The sequence below is a fragment of the Bufo bufo genome, chromosome 1 (genome assembly GCF_905171765.1).
Source record: "Bufo bufo chromosome 1, aBufBuf1.1, whole genome shotgun sequence".
NCBI classification, from domain to species: Eukaryota; Metazoa; Chordata; class Amphibia; order Anura; family Bufonidae; genus Bufo; species Bufo bufo.
Window position 1 is genome coordinate 168,196,088 of NC_053389.1, and position 19,061 is coordinate 168,215,148.

Consider the following 19,061-nt stretch of genomic DNA (forward strand, 5'->3'; position numbering starts at 1 on the left):
AAAGAATATATTGGCGAAAGTCTCATTTTAATATCAGCGAGAGGGTTTAGCCATATATTGTCAACTGCATTTACCATTGTAGTGCACCATTTTTCAGTAATGTCCTAGGGATCTACAAGCGTCTTCCCCAAAAACTCGCTTCATAACTGGGTTTATGATAAATCTTAGGAGCTATCAATACATCTTAATAGCAGCTAAGGGCTAATGTGGTCCAAAATTCAGAGTACACCCTAGACCAGGGATGCCCAACCTGCGGCCCTCCAGCTGTTGCAAAACTACAACTCCCATCATGCCCTAATAGCTGTAGACTGTCCAGGCATGATGGAACTTGTAGTTCTGCAACAGTTGGAGGGCCATAGCTTGGACATTCCTGCCCTAGACCCTTCTCCCTGATGCTTCTACAAACGTGCTGTGTGAACTTGGTATCGGCACTCTTGTTATCGTGATAATACATCTGTTCATTTGTATGCTCTCCTAAGTACTGTATAATGTACCTTACACCAATAAAGGCTACATCTTTGTTTAATCATAGGTAGCATTCACATACTACAGAAATGTATCTCTTATTTGAATTGCGTAATTTAGTGACATGTAATTTTTCTTAGAAAAAAAGAATATCCTGTGTTTTTACAATCTGATGATTTTATAGCAGTCATATAAAGGATATCAGTCATATATAACTCAGTCCTACACTTTTATTGCAGTTATAAAATATGTTTCTAGATAATCTCACCAATTTCAGTCACCAGCAGGAAAGGTGTGGTAATAGGATCCAGATCACATGGTCAAGAGATTTTAGATTTTGCTAAAAATAACCATACATATTACCTGCATGCTGAAAGCAGTAATTCCCATATACTTGCACGCACATGAAGAGAACCCCAACATATATGATGCCCCCACATGTGTCATGCACCTTAGGTTGTGAGATGGATGTTGTTATCTACCTGGAGCTCTTAATGAACAATATTATGGCGTTTCCCATCCTTACATATACAGTTGCAAGAAAAAGTATGTGAACCCTTTGGAATGATATGGATTTCTGCACAAATTGGTCATAAAATGTGATCTGATCTTCATCTAAGTCGCAACAATAGACAATCACAGTCTGCTTAAACTAATAACACACAAAAAATTAAATGTTACCATGTTTTTATTGAACACACCATGTAAACATTCACAGTGCAGGTGGAAAAAGTATGTGAACCCCTAGACTAATGACATCTCCAAAAGCTAATTGGAGTGAGGTGTCAGCCAACTGGAGTCCAATCAATGAGATGAGATTTGAGGTGTTGGTTACAGCTGCCCTGCCCTATAAAAAACACACACCAGTTCTGGGTTTGCTTTTCACAAGAAGCATTGCCTGATGTGAATGATGCCTCGCACAAAAGAGCTCTCAGAAGACCTACGATTAAGAATTGTTGCCTTGCATAAAGCTAGAAAAGGTTATAAAAGTATCTCCAAAAGCCTTGCTGTTCATCAGTCCACGGTAAGACAAATTGTCTATAAATGGAGAAAGTTCAGCACTGCTCAGCACCTAGGAGTGGCCGTCCTGTAAAGATGACTGCAAGAGCACAGCGCAGACTGCTCAATGAGGTGAAGAAGAATCCTAGAGTGTCAGCTAAAGACTTACAAAAGTCTCTGGCATATGCTAACATCCCTGTTAGCTAATCTACGATACGTAAAACACTAAACAAGAATGGATTTCATGGGAGGATACCACAGAGGAAGTCACTTCTGTAAAAAAAAAAACATTGCTGCACGTTTACAGTTTGCACAAGAGCACCTGGATGTTCCACAGCAGTACTGGCAAAATATTTTGTGGACAGATGAAACCAAAGTTGAGTTGTTTGGAAGAAACACACAACACTATGTGTGGAGAAAAAGAGGCACAGCACACCAACATCAAAACCTCATCCCAACTGTGAAGTATGGTGGTGGGGGCATCATGGTTTGGGGCTGCTTTGCTGCATCAGGGCCTGGATGGATTGCTATCATCGAAGGAAAAATTTATTTTATCAAGACATTTTGCAGGAAAACTTAAGGCCATCTGTCCACCAGCTGAAGCTCAACAGAAGATGGGTGTTGCAACAGGACAACGACCCAAAGCATAGAAGTAAATCAAGAACAGAATGGCTTAAACAGAAGAAAATACGCCTTCTGGAGTGGCCCAGTCAGAGTCCTGACCTCAACCCGATTGAGATGCTGTGGCATGACCTCAAGAAAGCGATTCACACCAGACATCCCAAGAATATTGCTGAACTGAAACAGTTCTGTAAAGAGGAATGGTCAAGAATTGCTCCTGACCGTTGTGCACGTCTGATCTGCAACTACAGGAAACGTTTGGTTGAAGTTATTGCTGCCAAAGGAGGTTAAACCAGTTATTAAATCCAAGGGTTCACATACCTTTTCCACCTGCACTGTGAATGTTTACATGGTGTGTTCAATAAAAACATGGTAACATTTAATAATTTGTGTGTTATTAGTTTAAGCAGACTGTGATTGTCTATTGTTGTGACTTAGATGAAGATCAGATCACTGCCTACCGGATCCGGAAATCCGTATGCAAACGGATATAATTTGTAGACAGATCAGGATACGGATCCGTCTGACAAATGCATTAAATTTCCTGATCCGTCTCTCCGGTGTCATCTGGAAAAACGGATCCGGTATTTACTTTTTTCGCATTTTTAAAGGTCTCCGCATGCGCAGACCAGGAAGCCGGATCAGTTTTGCCAGAACACTAGGTACCGGATCCGGCTTTCCATTCAGAATGCATTAGGATAAAGGATAAAGCGTTTTTTTCCGGTATTGAGCCCCTAGGACGGAACTCAATACCGGAAAAGAATAATGCTTGTGTGAAAGTACCCTAGCACAGTATTTTGTGCTGCAATATGGGATTTCTGACCCCGCTTGTCTACTTATGCTGACCCTATTTGCTTGTGTTGACCCACCTTCTGTCAATTCAGACCCTCCTACAACAATGGGACCACTTTTAGTTTTTTTTTGCCAGGGACTCTTTAAGTTCCCAGTCTGTCCTTGGGCAGCAGGAAAGGTATGGCGTGTGGAATCTGCTTGCCCTGAATTGCACCAAAAAAGGTAGCATTTAGCATAGGTTCCCATCCAAGAGACGTCACCTTGCTGTCGTGGATGGACACAAATAAGAACCTCACATTCATTTATATAATGAGTATAGCATTAGTTTATATATTTTGTTGTCATGTATTTTGTGTAGCAGATTGCTGTTGTATTGTGTGTGATTTTGTATTTTCAGCCATGGCGATGCACACCTTTGTCTAAGGGTACATTCACGTGACTGTGCCATGTTTTGCGGTCCAAAAATTGCAGGGCCGGTGCTATATATAAAATGCCTATTCTTGTCCGCGAAAAATGCCTATTCTTATATTTTTTGTTGGGCCGCGGAATGGAACTACGGATGCGGACAGCACATTGTGTGCTGTCCACATCTTTTGCGGCCCCATTGAAATGAATGGGTCCGCACCCGTTCCGCAAAATTGTGGAATGGATGCGGACCCATTCATACAGTCGTGTGAATAAGCCCTTAGAATGTGCTGATTGACTTTTGTTTTTGTCTTTATAGAACCATCCATATAACATATTTAATAATATTTAATAACATTTACAATTATTGAAATTATATCAAATATAAGAATCTGACAATCATTATTTTTAGGGTTGTCACCAGAGGCATAACAAGGACCCATTGGTTTTCCTAATGCTCAGGGATAATGCACACAGTGATATCACTATGGTGGGATAACGTGCACAGTGAAGTTACAGCATAGGAATAATGTGCACAATGATGTCACAGTACAGCAATAAGGCTCACAGTGATGTCACAATAGTATGATAAAACGTAGGGTGATGGTGATGTTACAGCACAGAAATAATGCAAAAACTAATGCACTCTTCCATTGTATATATACATCATTAACTGCACGTGTCTTAGTGGAGATGGGCCCCTTTTGTTATTGGGGCCCCATAGCACCTGGTAGTTACGCCCATTGTTGTCAGGCATTTATAGATGGAACATTTAAGAAGAGATATTATACCCTCTACATGATTTATTAATATCCAGGGACTATTCGCAGGGATCGAGGCTGTGATAACTCCCCCTTCATTTTCATGAATATGATTAGAGATGAGCGAAGTTGTGTGAAAATTTGATTCGGCTGCTTTGCCGAATTTCACAAAGAAATTCGCTTCGTGACAACTTACTTCGTCACGAAGGTCATTTCTTTGTATGTAACGAGCCCAATGACGGGGAATGGCGATTGCGCCACCCCCCGTCATTAAACCCCTTAGATGCCGCGTTTTAAGATCACGGCATCTAAGATAAAAAATTAGGACGTCTAGGGTTAATCAGTTTAAAATAAATGTTCACTTTATCCATTTGATCACAAAGAGCCCACCCCGCTATCTTGATTGAAGACACCATGCGAAATCTCACACGGTGATGTGATGATGTCATCACACTGGCTAGTGTGGTGACGTCATACGCCACCGCGCATGAGATTTCGAGCGATATCTTCAATCAAGATGGCTGCAGCGGGCTCTTCGTGAGTATGTTTAGTCTGGTTATTTTTACTGCCATTTCAGGGAAAATCGATTAGTTTCCTAAAATTCGGATTGAAAACTAGTTTCGGATACTTCGATTCGCTCAACACTAAATATGATTGTCACCATGAGCTGAGCTGCATTGTCTCTCCGTAAGTATCCATCTGTGGCACAGTGAACAATGCCAGCTGTGAAACAAAACACCAGAACTGCAGCTGCTGTAAGAAGACGACTAAACTCCAACGGCTCTCAGTCTACAGTGAACCGTCCACTGCACATACGTACAATATACCTGCTATGTCTGCACCACATGGAACCTCCTGGTTCATTGGGTTCTTCCACAAGGGATGACTCCACTTATGCTCATTCTCATGAACTGGAAATCCATATGAGATGTAAGAATCCTGGAAACTGGAATTCTGAAAATATAGAATAAAAGAAAAACTGTAATTAAAGGGTAAGGGTCCAGGGGCCACACTACAAGACACACTAAGGGGCCACATGTGTGGACATTCATTGTGGTCAATCGTCTCTTCTGCCATTCTGCACCTGTATCACCTGCTCCAGAGCTGCACTCACTATTCCACTGGTGGAGTCACTATGTACATACATTACATTATCTTTCCTGTACTGATTCTGAGACACAGCCTTATCATATTCCAGACTTGCACTCACTATTCTGCTGATCGAGTCACCATGAACATCCTTTACAATACTTATCTTTTACAGATCCTAATTCACAGCCTGTATTATACTCCAGAGCTGCACTCAATATTCTGCTGGCAATGGCACGGTCTACATATATTACATTACTTATCCTACAGGGATCCTGAGTTACATCCTGTATCACACTCCAGAGCTGCACTCACTGTTCTGCTGGTGCTGGTTATTATTGGAAACCATCAGCAAGCTGTTAACAGAAAGCACTTAAAGGGGTTATGCAGGCAGTTTATATTGATGACCTATCCTCAGAATAGGTCATCAATATCTGATCAGCCGTTTGAAGAGAAGGCGGCGCTCCATGCAAGCGTTACTTTCTCTTTATTACACTTCCCGTCATCTCTGAAGGCTCGACAGTGCGTTGTAATTACAAGTACTCATTCCATTCAAGTGAATGGAGCAAGTACTTGTAATTACACTGCGCCACCGCTACAGGGGAGACAACCCGTAGTGTAATGAAGAGGAAGCAGCTCTCACATGGAGTGCCGCCACCTCTTCAAACAACTGGTTGGAGGGGGTGCTGGGTGTTGGACCCCCGTCTATTGGATATTGATGACCTATGCTGAGGATAGGTCATCAATATAAACTGCTTGCACGACCCCTTTAACAGATTATCTTCTCCAATAATGCAGAGGAGGGTTGTTGGATGGCCGGCAGCCATTGTTTTCTACATCAGATAACAGTGTCTGTTGTAAATGTTGTATTCATAAGTCGGCACTCCGGTGGTGGTGAATAGCGGTGCTCGAGAGGCACTCCGTATATATGTGAAGTAAAGCCCGGCCCTCACTTCTGTTTGCAATTATGGCGTTCTTTATCGTCACATTGTATAATATGTGATGCGTTTCCGCTGAGGAAGGCTTTCATTAGCCGAAACGCGTCACATATTATGCAGTGTGACAATAAAGAACGCCATAATTGCAAACAGAAGCGAGTGCCGGTCTTTACTTCAGTGTCTGTTGTAAAGACATCACTTTCCAGAATCAAGGTTGGACTGGCCCACCGGCACCAGAGTATCAGAAGAGCCTCCGGTGGGCCCAGGCTCCAATACCATAGTGGGCACCAGAGATCCAGTAAAAAAAAAAAAAAAAAAAAGCCAGTCACTTGTCACTAGTCTATTTCTTTGATTAACAGCCTGTTGGACTTTATTGATGATAGGAGTTGGGCATCCAGAATGATTTCTATTGGTGGGCATAAGGAACCCCAGTCAGACACTGCTCAGAATGCAAATCACCAGAACAAGCTCTGTGCAGACACTGAACATGCAGGAATTAGTTCATTCATATTTTAGTCTTTAGTCAGCTTTCAATTCAAATGAAGCATTATTGTCCCAGGAAGCCACAATATACTCGGCGAGTGAATTGCTCAGCCTGCAGGGACCAGACATGACTACAGAACAGTACTCATTTCATTCCAGTACTCAGTGCATGTCTACTATTGTTACATTGGGCTCCCTCACACTTGTGGTTAGGAGCCGGTGTGCAGCCATGAAGCTTTCATCAGCAAAGAACAATTCACACAACACAAGAAAGGCAGTTTCCTGTTGTTCTGCAGGTGCACAGACGTCTGATCTGAACAGTTTCTGTTTGCTTGATAAATGTAAAGATTCTTTAGGTTACTGTAAAGTAGGCCACAGTGAGAGGCAGGAAACAGTCAGTACATTTCTTTATATTAAATGACTGTTACATAGCTGTGAAGCTGATGGGTCTGAAACCCTCCCCCCACCCCCCTTCCAATGTCGGTGATTATGTCCTGCGCTATAGAATCGATATCTAATATATAAAGCTGAGTGTATGTGTGTGTGTATTTATGTATGTCCGCTAAAGGAATCCTCGCATTTACAATCATGAAATTTGGCACACAGGGACATCAGGTGTCCGGTAAGGTTTTAGACCGGGTATCAGCTTTTTAGCAAGTACCGTTCCTGAGATTTTCCCAAAAAAAATGCATTAGCGAATGGAAGCCTGGTCACATGACCCTTATCAGCCAATAGAAGCTCGCAGGCCCTTAGTCTCCACATGCACACAGTTTTACACCAGGTTTCCATAACAACTCAGCCATTTTTCTTAACTGCTGTAGGTCAGCTTTAAAGGGGCAGGGCACTGTGGATGACACTGTTAAGGGAGCGGAGTGCTGTGGAGGTCACAGTTCAGAGGCAGGCAGGGTGGCCATTCAGACCACCCTCAAAAGACGGACTTAAAATCCCCGCCCCCAGGTTCCTCTAAACCACGCCCCAACTCTATTAGGCCACGCCCTCTCCCACAGCCAACGGGGATTGAAAAAAATGAAGGTAAAAATCAACTTCTGTGAGCTGCAGGGGTGGGAGGGAGGGTGACCTTCGTCCTGCAGCTCACCCTCAGACAGCACTGTGCTGCTGTCTCAGAGTAAGCTGTTCAAAAGGACATCCCTGTGTCCGTCCAGGCCCTGCGGCGGACAGAGGACAGGGAGTCTGAAAGCCGGACTGTCCTGCCTAAAACCAGACCTCTGGCCACCCTAGGAGCAGGCTGCTGTGGAGGTCACAGTCAGGGCCGGCTCCAGGTTCATGTGGGCCCTTGGGCGATAAATCCCAGTGGGCCCCCATGAGGCATTTTTTTACATTGACATGTCCCCCTGTGGCTCCTACACGGTATAATGACCCCCAGTGGCCCCTATACAGTATAATGACTACTAGTGGCCCTTCACACAGTATAATGAACCCCCAATTCCCCCCCACTGTATAATGACCACCTGTGGCGCTGCATTCAGAATAATAACCCCCAGTCGCCCCCATTTAGAATAATGACCCCCAGTAGCCCCCACACTGGGGGAATACTGTATGGAGGGGGCTCTGGGGGTATTTATACTGAATGGGGGGTCATTGGTGATTATTACTAAATGGGGGACACTGGGGGTCATTATACTATGTAAAGGGCCCTCACAGTATAATGACCCCACAGTGGCCCTCCATTCAGAATAATGACCCCCAGTCGCCCCCACACTGGGGGTTATACTGTATGGAGGGGGCACGAGGGGTTATTATATTTAATGGGGGCTCTGGTGGTCATTATGCTAAATGGAGGGTCAATGGGGATCATTATACTAAATGGGGGGCACTGGGAGTCATTATACTGTGTAAGGGACCCTCACAGTGTGATGAATGACCCCCCAGTGGCCCCCTCACATACCTATCATTGCAGGGGAGCTGGTGGTCCTGTCATTCACTAACCGCAGCTCCCAGCTCCCCACATGAACCTGGAGCCGGCCCTGAATGACCCCCAGTAGCCCCCACACGGGGGGAATACTGTATGGAGGGGGCTCTGGGGGTCATTATACTGAATGGAGGGTCATTGGTGATCATTATACTAAATGGGGGACACTGGGGGTCATTATACAATGTAAAGGGCCCTCACAGTATAATGACCCCACAGTGACCCTCCATTCAGAATAATGACCCCCAGTCGCCCCCACACTGGGGGTTATACTGTATGGAGGGGGCACGAGGGGTTATTATATTTAATGGGGGATCTGGTGGTCATTATGCTAAATGGAGGGTCAATGGTGATCATTATACTAAATGGGGGGCACTGGGAGTCATTATACTGTGTAAGGGACCCTCACAGTGTGATGAATGACCCCCCAGTGGCCCCCTCACATACCTATCATTGCAGGGGAGCTGGTGGTCCTGTCATTCACTAACCGCAGCTCCCTGCGCTCCTTCTCTCCTCCGGCCCGCTGCAGCAGCGAGCCAGGCCTGGAGGAGAGAAGGAGATGTGCAGTGATGTAGCTAGAACTGACTGGGCCCCACAGCGAAATTTAGTACGCCCCCCTCCCCCCCAATGTGTGTTCACATTACGTTTTTCCTATCGGTTTGATGTATACACATGTGCTGCACTCCACGTTTTTGTATCCTGCAGAGTCAAGTAAAAAATGCATACGTTAACGTATATGTTTTTTTACCATGGAACTGTATGGTGAACGGACGCCACTGTACGGCATCAGTCTGAGGCATCTGTCAATGCATACATTTTCAGTATGCATTAAATGGATGGCAAAAATGTGATGTGAACCCAGCCCTAGTGTCAGAATAAGCACCAGTACACAGCGGAGCAGCATGGAGGAGAGGGGAGGCCGCCATGTACTGACAGAGCGCTGCCTGGTCCTGGTGGTCAGGGATGAGGACTGTGCTTCCCAAGGATCATTTTCTACTGGAAAATACAGGGCACAGTATAATACACTAGAATCTATATAATATAAAGATATTAGCCCCACCCCCCGAATAATCATACGATTAGGGGGTCATTTATTATATAGAAATACGTCTATATTAGGCGTATTTTTGACACAGATGTGGCGCAAAGGTCCTTAACACCGCAATCTGTATCTTTTCCCGCTCATGCCAGGTCTAAAAAAAGTGGTGTGGGCAGAAAGGGATACAGTTATGGCCATCCAGTTATTGGATACCACCGCCATATAGTGATAACACCGCCATATAGTGATAACACCGCCATATAGTGATAACACCGCCATACAAGGATAAAACCACCATACAGTGACCGGATAAAAGGGTATAAGAGGGCATAGTACAGGGAATGACTATGGGCACTGCACAGAGTGTGGTAAGAGGGCACAATGCAGGGTATAAAGGGGCACAGTACGGGGTGAGGGGCACAGTCACATGACCCTGTGATGTTAGAAGGTCCTTATGGTGAATGCGGTTCAGATGCCACCATAATGAGAGGCAGAGGAGTGAGACAGGGGCCCGGGGCCCTGGATGGACAGGAGGGGTGGACACAGCAAGTAGGTTGAAGGGGCTCTGAGGGGGATTCATACAAGTAGTGGCAGGAGGTCTGTGCAGGGCAGCAATAGGAGATAGGAGGGTGGGACAGGAGCCCTGGATACATGAGGGAGGAAAGGAGACAGCAGGGGCTCCATAAGGGTGATATAGGACAGGATATGGGGGGGGGGGGGGGCAGGTGTCATGGAGGCAATCAGCTTAATAAAACAGTAACACAACTAAATAGAATGAAGCAGCAGTGTCCCCCCCTTTCCTTCTGTCCCACAGAGAAGAGACAGTCACACAGTGCAGACTCACTCACAGACTGTGTTCACACTTCTCTGCTCCAGCTCCAGCCGTGCGGTCTCTCTCCAGTCTCCTCAGGCAGCGAGTGTCCTGTGTAGAGGGGGCGTGTCCTGTGTAGAGGGGGCGTGTTCTGAGTCTCTGCAGCTCAGAGGGCCCACCAGAGGGGTACTGCGTATGTGAAATGACAGCAGTGAGAGCTCCCATCTGTATTGATGGAAGTGCTCATAGCAGCTCAGTGGGCCCCCCCAGGAGCATTGGGCCCCGGCACTTGCCCGGGGATGCCGGGTTATGACGCCGGCCCTGGTCACAGTTAAGGGGACGGTCCGCAATGGAGGTCAGTGTTAAGGGGCAGATTGCTGTAGAGGCCACTGTTAAGGGGACAGGGTACTGTGGAGGTCACTAATAAAGGGGCGGCCGCTGTGGAGGTCACTGTTAAGGGGGCGGGATGCTGTAGAAGTCACTGTTAAAGGGGCGGGCTGCTGTGGAGGTGATTGTTAAGGGGGCAGGATGCTGTGGAGGTCACTGTTAAAGGTGCGGGCACTGTGGAGGTACCTGTTAAGGGGGCAGGGAACAGTGGAGGTCACAGTTAATGGGGCAGTCCGCTATTGAGGTCAGTGTTAAGGGGCGGGGTCCTGTAGAGGTCACTGTTAAGGGGGCGGGGTGTTGTGGAGGTCACTGTTAAGGGGCGGGTTATTGTGGAAATCACTGTTAATGAGACGGGGTACTGTGGATGTCACTAATAAAGGGGCGGCCACTGTGGAGGTCACTGTGAAATGGGAGGGCGCTGTGGATGTTACTGTTGAGGGGGCAGGCCGCTGTGGAGGTCGCTGTTAAAGGGGCGGGGTACTGTAGATGTCACTGTTATAGTGGATACTGTCAATATCTTTTAACGACACACACAAACATTAAATGAAATAGATTAAATATACCCGTGCAAAGCCGGGTCCTTCTGCTAGTATCACATAAAAAGTTTTCATAGGTATAGCTGTGTATGGCTTTTGATGTCATTATGCATACTTCCCAACTTTTAAAAAGTCCAAAGAGGGACATTATCAGCATACGACCCAACTTTTTGGCCAGTCAAAGAATAAACTTATGGCTCATTGTGTAAAAGAGCCAATCACTGGCTGAGATAGGTCATGGCTGCAGCTAGTGATTGGCTGAGCAGCATTCCCAGCCATGTCAAGACAGTAGTCTCCAACATACATATTAGGGTCCATTCACATGTCCGCAAAAGGGTCCGCACTCGTTCCGCAATTTTGCGGAACGGGTGCAGACCCATTCATTCTCTATAGGCCCGGACGTGAAGCAGAGAGCACACTATGTGCTCTCCGCTTCCGCATTTGTGGAGCGCGGCCCCTGCACTTCCGGGTTTCGGCCCCGAACTTCCGGTCCGCAGCTCTGCAAAAGATAGAACATGTCCTATTCTTGTCCGCAGCTGCGGACAATAATAGGCATTTCTATAGGGGGTGCCGGCCGGGTGTGTTGCGGATCCGCAATTTGCGGGTCCGCAACACACCACGGACGTGTGAATGGACCCTTAGTAGACATCTTAGTATCCAAATTTGCTCCAAAATTTAAAAATAATAATAATAAGTTGAGGTGTAATCTACAGGTAGCAACTAGACAGATGGTTTCTGGATCATTTTAGTAAGTTTATTATTGTATTGTGTATTACCCAGGTCAAAAAGAGGGACATTTGAGTAATGAGGAGGTACAGAGGGACTCGGGTTAAAAAGAGGGATGTCGCTTCAAAAGAGGGACACTTCGGAGCCATGCACTAAATATAGTCCACGTCAGCGGCCTGAAGAAGCGCAGTCTTGTGCGAAACGGCTGTCGCCTCTGTGCATGCTTGATGACCGTCCGCCCCTGTATGCCCTGACAGGCATCTTACCTGTATACCGGATGAAATAAAGGAATCCTGCTGGGTGAATGCCGCCTATTATCTTCTCCTATCTTGTGGAATTTGTTGCTATTTGCTTTTTTGGCGTTGCACCACCTGTTTGGCAGCTCTATTTGATTACGTTTGTACCTCCGCACCTGTGTTGCTCGTAAAGGCTGGCAGGATTGACCAGGGGATTCAGGTTGTGCCGCCCAGCTTCTCTTTACCTTGCATAGTCCATCTGAAGCTTTAACCTTGGTCAGCAAATTTCTGAATGTATTGGGGGTAATTTATCATAGACCGGCCTTTTACGATAGTCTATGATAGCCCCTGGGATGCCGAAGGATGTGCCTATGCAGTACCCTAGAGCAGGGGTACTTTGGAGTATGGACGTTTGTAGACATTTGCCCCAATTGCTGTTATTCAAAACCATCAACTCACTACTATATTATGCATTGAAGGGTTAACTTGCACTATTAAATATGCAGTTGTTTACACTTATACTGTTTATATTTTTGAACTGTATTTTATATATTTATTGCAATATATCTTGTACATTTGCACTGCACTATGGAACGGGATAATGCACAGCCAGCTAATACTGAGAAACTTTGGGACTTCCAGCCTCTGCACTGAGAAGCTGTCAATTTTCCACAGTTACCACAAGGGACTATGCAGAGCTGAAGTTTGTAGGGAAAAAAACAGTTTAGCTCTGTCAGATGGTTGTTTATGTCTGGAAACTGTTTCGTCATTTCTGTTAGGATCCATTCACACGTCCGCAATTTTTTTCCAGATCTGTTGCGGATTTTGCGGACCCATTCATATTCAATGGGGCCGGAACGGATGCTATGTGCTGTCCACATCCACATTTCCGTATCCGCAATTCCGTCCCCGAAAAAAAATAGAACATGTCATATTCTTGTCCGCAACTGCGGACAAGAAAAGGCATTTTCTATTATAGTGCTGGCGGTGTGCGGTCCGCGAAATACAGAACGCACACTGCTAGTGTCCGTGTTTTGCGGATCCGCAAAAAACACCTACGGTTGTGTGAATGGACCCTTAGACTGTGCTTTCCAGCTTCACCCCTTCTACTAGAACAGGAGTGGGGAACATTTTTGCTGCTGAGGGCCATTTGGATATTTGTAACATTGTTCGTGGTCGATCCAAAATTCCAGCGCACTATATTCTCAGGGATAACAGAAATACGTCAACTGAGGGTTAATACACTTTTACACTCCAAGGAATAAATTTGTGTAGCTACTTGCTGGACAAATATCACTTTTATATGCTTACAATTCACCAAACTGGTTTGGCACTAACAGACAGAAACTGTGCTTCAATGAAAAAAAAAACGGAGCGCTTTATTCTTGCAACCAGTGAGCCCAACACATTTTTCATTATTTATGCCAGTTTTCTGAGCTGACGTAGATTTCTGTTTAGGTGCTCAGACTGCCAGAGGATGCGTGTGCCTTGTCATAAATTAGTCACATCCTCCAGGAGCGCAGGGGATGTCATAGACAGGTGTAAAACACTGGTCTATGATAAATAACACCAAATCTATTAGAATGTTGCAACACTTTTTATTACGCGTCACTCAAAAAACTATTAATACATATTATTGAAGCTGAGCCGTAGCAGCAGCTCATTGGCCTCAGTCACAAGGACTCCACCACGTGGAAAGGTCTAAAAACTCCCAGTAATATGACAGCATCAAAATACAACATGTACTACACAAGGATCTTTCAACACCTCCAGTAAGAGAAAAATAAAGGATGAAATAGGTTACATTAATATGTCCATTACATGTCCACCGAAGTGTGCCAAAGGTATCTGGGGGCTTCTTATAATCCCCTCCTAATGAAACATGTCCCCTATGCCAAACTACATGTTTATGAGAGAATCAGAGTGGATAGCTACCAGGTAATCAATTGCACAACCCACAGCTATCTTTATTTCTATGCCCAGACCACGTCCCTAGCATCATTACCAGGCACAGGGGTTGACCTCCAGGAGACATGGCATCGGACTGGCCCACCAAAGTACCAAAGGATCCTCAGTGAACCCAAGATTTCATACTATAGTGGGCCCCAAAGTTTTTACATTAAAACCTATTAGACTTAATCAATGATGTAGGGGTTGAGTCCAAGGAACCCCAGTCTTACACTGATCAAGGACATCCATAACTGCACACAGAATAAACTGTAAAGCTACACATGACAGAGTGAGGAGCATTATTGTCATGCCCCGCCCTGACTATGTGCGGAGGTCGGCCAGAATAGCAGCACGAGTTTAGTGTTTTGTTTTGGAGCCGTGCTGGATCCGCCTCTCATCAGGTGCACTGGGTGGGGTCATGAGTTTAAATAGCACTCCACCCCAGTGCTCTGAGCGGATTGTAGGAATCACTTTGGTCTTGGAAGCTAGGAAGGAAGGTTGTCTGTTCCAGCTCAGAAAGATAAGTGTGGTTTCAAGTTTGATTGTTTTGTGTCATCTCTCCCATCCAGGTTCTGTGCGAACAGGCTGCTCCTATTTCCCCTCTTCACCATCTCAGGGAATTTAAGGTGTTTAAACCCAGGCACGGGGACACATCATACCTACCACAAAGGTCTGCATGTGGGCTGAGCAGTGCAGGGAGAGAGGTCAGAGATTAGCTAGGAGGTGACCCTTCCCCTGCCTCTCGCCTAGAGCCTGGTTGGTGGTTTATCTGTTAGTCTGAGTGCACGTCCGCCGTGACAATTATCTGCTACTTCAAACACTACTGAGACACGTGCAGTCATCAGGAACCAAGAGAGGGCTCAAAGGGAAACTTGATTTCTGCTTCCTGTAACCTGCCCTGTGCAGTCATTTACTTATCTTGCTGTCACTGATGTGATGATATATGATGCAAAGACTCAATGAGTACATAGCTAATCCACAGAAAACGGTAACTGATATCATCTATATATCACTTAAGGTACCTTTACACGAGTAGATGATTGGTACGATTGAGCGACGCACAAGTCATTTCTTGGTTTAGTGAATGTCTCAACAATGACCCTTTAGACGCGCCATTTATCGCTCACAAAATCGTAATTTCCATAGCATATTCCATAGGCAGATAGTTGCATTTACACAAAACGATAACTTGAGTGGCTTGCTTAAACACACCCTCGTCTGTAATCGTGTGTGCAGTGAACAAATCCTGTTTACATGTATGAAATCGTTAATGTCCAACGACGATTTTTGTGCCCACACAAACAAACCAACGAGAAATCTACTGACTGCCGGTTGTCTCACCATCATTCATTGCTTTTACACTGCTCGATAATCATGCAGTTTCACTTGATTTAACAATAATTTACACGATAATCGGCTCGTGTAAAGGTACCTTTACCGTGTATAGCCATATAAATTAAGAAAAAGCTCAGCACCTGATGATCCACACATTGTAATTTAGTTCATAACAGTGATAAATCTTCATATCTCCAGGTATATTAGCTGATGCAAAACAGCAAGATGCTGTAAACATGGCCTGCTAATTCCCTCCAAGGTTTAAGACTGATGAGCTGTCCTCAGTATAGGTCATCAGTATAGGATCAGTACGTGAATGGAACTGAGCTCCGCCTTAGCCATGTGACCGACCAACGTGATGTCACTGGCCTAGGAAGAGGCCGTGGTACTCACAAAATGATATGGTCTCTTCAAACAGCTGATAGGCGTGGGTGCTGGGAGCAGGACCCCCACCGATCTGATACCGATGACCTACTCTAAGGATTTTAATAAGGCTACTTTCACACTAGCGTTCGGAGCGGGTCCGTCTGATGTTTCATCAGACGGATCCGCTCCTATAATGCAGACGTTTGCATCCGTTCAGAATGGATCAGTCTGCATTATAACTTAGAAAAATTTCTAAGTGTGAAAGTAGCCTGAACGGATCCGTCCAGACTTTACATTGAAAGTCAATGGGGGGCGGATCCGTTTGAAGATTGAGCCATATAGTGTCATCTTCAAACGGATCCGTCCCCATTGACTTACATTGTAAGTCTGGATGGATCCGCTTGCCTCCGCTGCAAGCAGCGTTCAGGTGTCCGCCTGCTGAGCGGAGCGGAGGCTGAACGCCGCCAGACTGATGCATTCTGAGCGGATCCGCGTCCACTCAGAATGCATTAGGGCTGGACGGATGCGTTCGGGGCCGCTTGTGAGCCCCTTCAAACGGAGCTCACGAGCGGACACCCGAACGCAGGTGTGAAAGTAGCCTAATCAGTACTAAATACTCAGACAACCCCTTTAACTGAAAGCATACTCACTGTGCGGATAATCCTTTAAAAGGGTTGTTTGGAGTTTTGGATAGCAGCATGCTCTAACTGTTAAAAAAAAGTCATACCTCAACTGCTCCCCACCACACCATTCCGGCTCCTTGGCTCCCTTCAGTCTCCCTGGCTGCATCAGCCTCAGATCAGACCCCCCCCCCCCCCCCCAACCTCCATCATTCTTAGATCAGACCCCTCAGCCTCCATCAGCCTCAGATCAGACCCCCAATCAGCCTCAGATTAGAGCACATCGACCGCTGATCGTACCCAATCAGCCTCAGATTGGACGTTAAAAAAATAAAAATAAACTCACCTAACTTGCTCTGGACATCACTGCAGATCCGGGACTCACTGCTCCTCACACCACTTCCTCCGGGCCACACTGCACTGTGACCTGAAGTCGCATACCAAGTTCTGCTATGGGGCTTCATATTGGCCGTTACTATCGTTCAAACATTTTTTCCCCTGGTGAAGGATAAATAATTTTTTCATGAACATTCTTGTCAACTCATCGGAAAAATTATCCTTCTTAGTAAATTCCGCCTGATGAATGATTGTATTGGTGGAAATTGCCCATTTTGATCAACTTCAGACTACAGGTGAAACTCGAAAAATTTGAATATCATGCAAAGTTCATTTATTTCAGTAATGCAACTTAAAAGGTGAAACTAATATATGAGATAGACTTATTACATGCAAAGTGAGATATTTCAAGCCTTTATTTGTTATAATTTGGATGATTATGGCTTACAGTTTATGAAACCCCAAAGTCACAATTTTGAGGTACCCTTTGCTCAGGGGGTATGGATTCATTAGCTGACTAGAGTGTGACACTTTGAGCCCAGAATATTGAACCCTTTCACAACATTCTAATTTTACGCTGCATTAATGCAATTCCTTTTAATTTGCATTACTGAAATAAATAGACTTTTGCACGATATTCAAATTTTTCGAGTTTCACCTGTATTGTGTATGGGTTCCCTAAATGGGTATCACAGTTAGTTCAAATTATCCAGTGGTTGGGGATAACTGTTATATTGATGGAAGTCCAAATACTGGGTCACGAGAGGAGAGAGACCCGCTTCCCCCATTTGAATGGAGCGATGGTTTAGCATACACAACACTGCTCCATTTAAAGTCTATGGGACTGCCGGAGATAGCCAAGTGCTGTACTTAGCTATGTCCGGCAGTCCAATAGATATATATGAAGCAGTGGTATGCAGGTTTGATCATTATTTCATCCAAACAGAGGATATGAACCCTCCATTCTTGTGATCAGTAGCGGACCCAGCAGTAACAGCCCCATCGATGGCTAGGATAGGAGATAACTTGTTTTTACTGGAAGCATTTATCCCTCTGGAAGTACCTTCCTCACTAGAGAATATCAGACTGTGCAGGAGTCTTTCTGAAGTTGCAATCTTCCACTTGTGGTTAATGACTTTATATAATAAATGGAATTTGCCTGTTGAAATGAGGCCAAGGAATGGCAATGAGACAGATTGTGTACATCATCACTGCTTAAGTGCACTAAGCAGGGGACCAAAAATGTTGAGCAAGAGTCCCAGTGAGCTGTTCCTCCACTTGGGAATAGTGCCAGGACCTATAAAGAGCAGGCGGCTGTGTCGAGCCAAAGTCAAACAACAGAGAAACAAAGAATCCTAACAATGAACTGCAAAGAATTAGAACAATGTAAGGATTTAATAAACAGGGAGAGAAAAGAGTCGTGTGGAAGACAGTAGGGGTCAAGGGGACAAATAAACTTTCATGGAAACAATGGCATCTTATAAGTAATGAAAAAATGTGAAGGAAACAGAACAATCGACTAAAATTAGGAAGGAGAACCGAGCTCCAGGGATCAGCAGAAAATGCAGAGCAGAGAATCACAGACAGAAATCAAGGGCTCCAACTGTGATGGATCAGGAACTTTTTGGGGATTAATTTGTATTAGTAATGTATTAGTCCTTATGGATGACATATTTTACATATGCAATAAGTGTAAATACAATGAAAAGTAGACCTGTTCAGTATAGCAATAAGCCTGGCACTCATTCTCTCTGGTGACCCCAATGTCCTATAGTCCCACACTGGAAGGCATACCAGCATTTCAGTAAGTTGTCAGGATTTCTGTTTGCTACTTGGGTGCACATTGATGGATTATTCCATGATAATGGTTCCTACAGAGTAAAATCCTATAATATGTCTCTAATTACCAGACCGAAGACATTGGAGCCAGACTGAAAAAATACACTAAAATATTATTTATTTTTTACCCCCAAATTTGGATGTTCACTCCTCACCTTTTCTTTAAGCCTAAAAACTTAAGTATTTTGACAATCTGATTAAAAGTGTTCCACTGAACTGCTGGTCCATACACATCTTTACACATGTCAATACAGGTCTATGGAGAGGGGAGTAGGGGGTAGTGAGCAGCAGCATGAGTGAGACAGGACTCAAAGAGAGACACTAAAGGGACTGCACAGCTACATAGGAGATTTATATCTCTGCATAAATGCTAAATTCACAACCAATACAGGTCAGT

At 44.9% G+C, this 19,061-nt stretch overlaps 1 long non-coding RNA gene across 2 annotated transcripts in view; it reads right to left on the minus strand.

Moving 5' to 3' along the window:
- Positions 1-4,864: 4,864 nt before the first annotated feature.
- LOC121000962 overlaps positions 4,865-19,061 on the minus strand; it is a 51,689-nt gene continuing 37,492 nt past the window's right edge. For both annotated transcript variants that reach the window (XR_005778943.1, XR_005778939.1), the window contains exon 3: positions 4,865-4,997. This is a non-coding gene — a long non-coding RNA (uncharacterized LOC121000962). The remainder of the gene's footprint in view (positions 4,998-19,061) is intronic.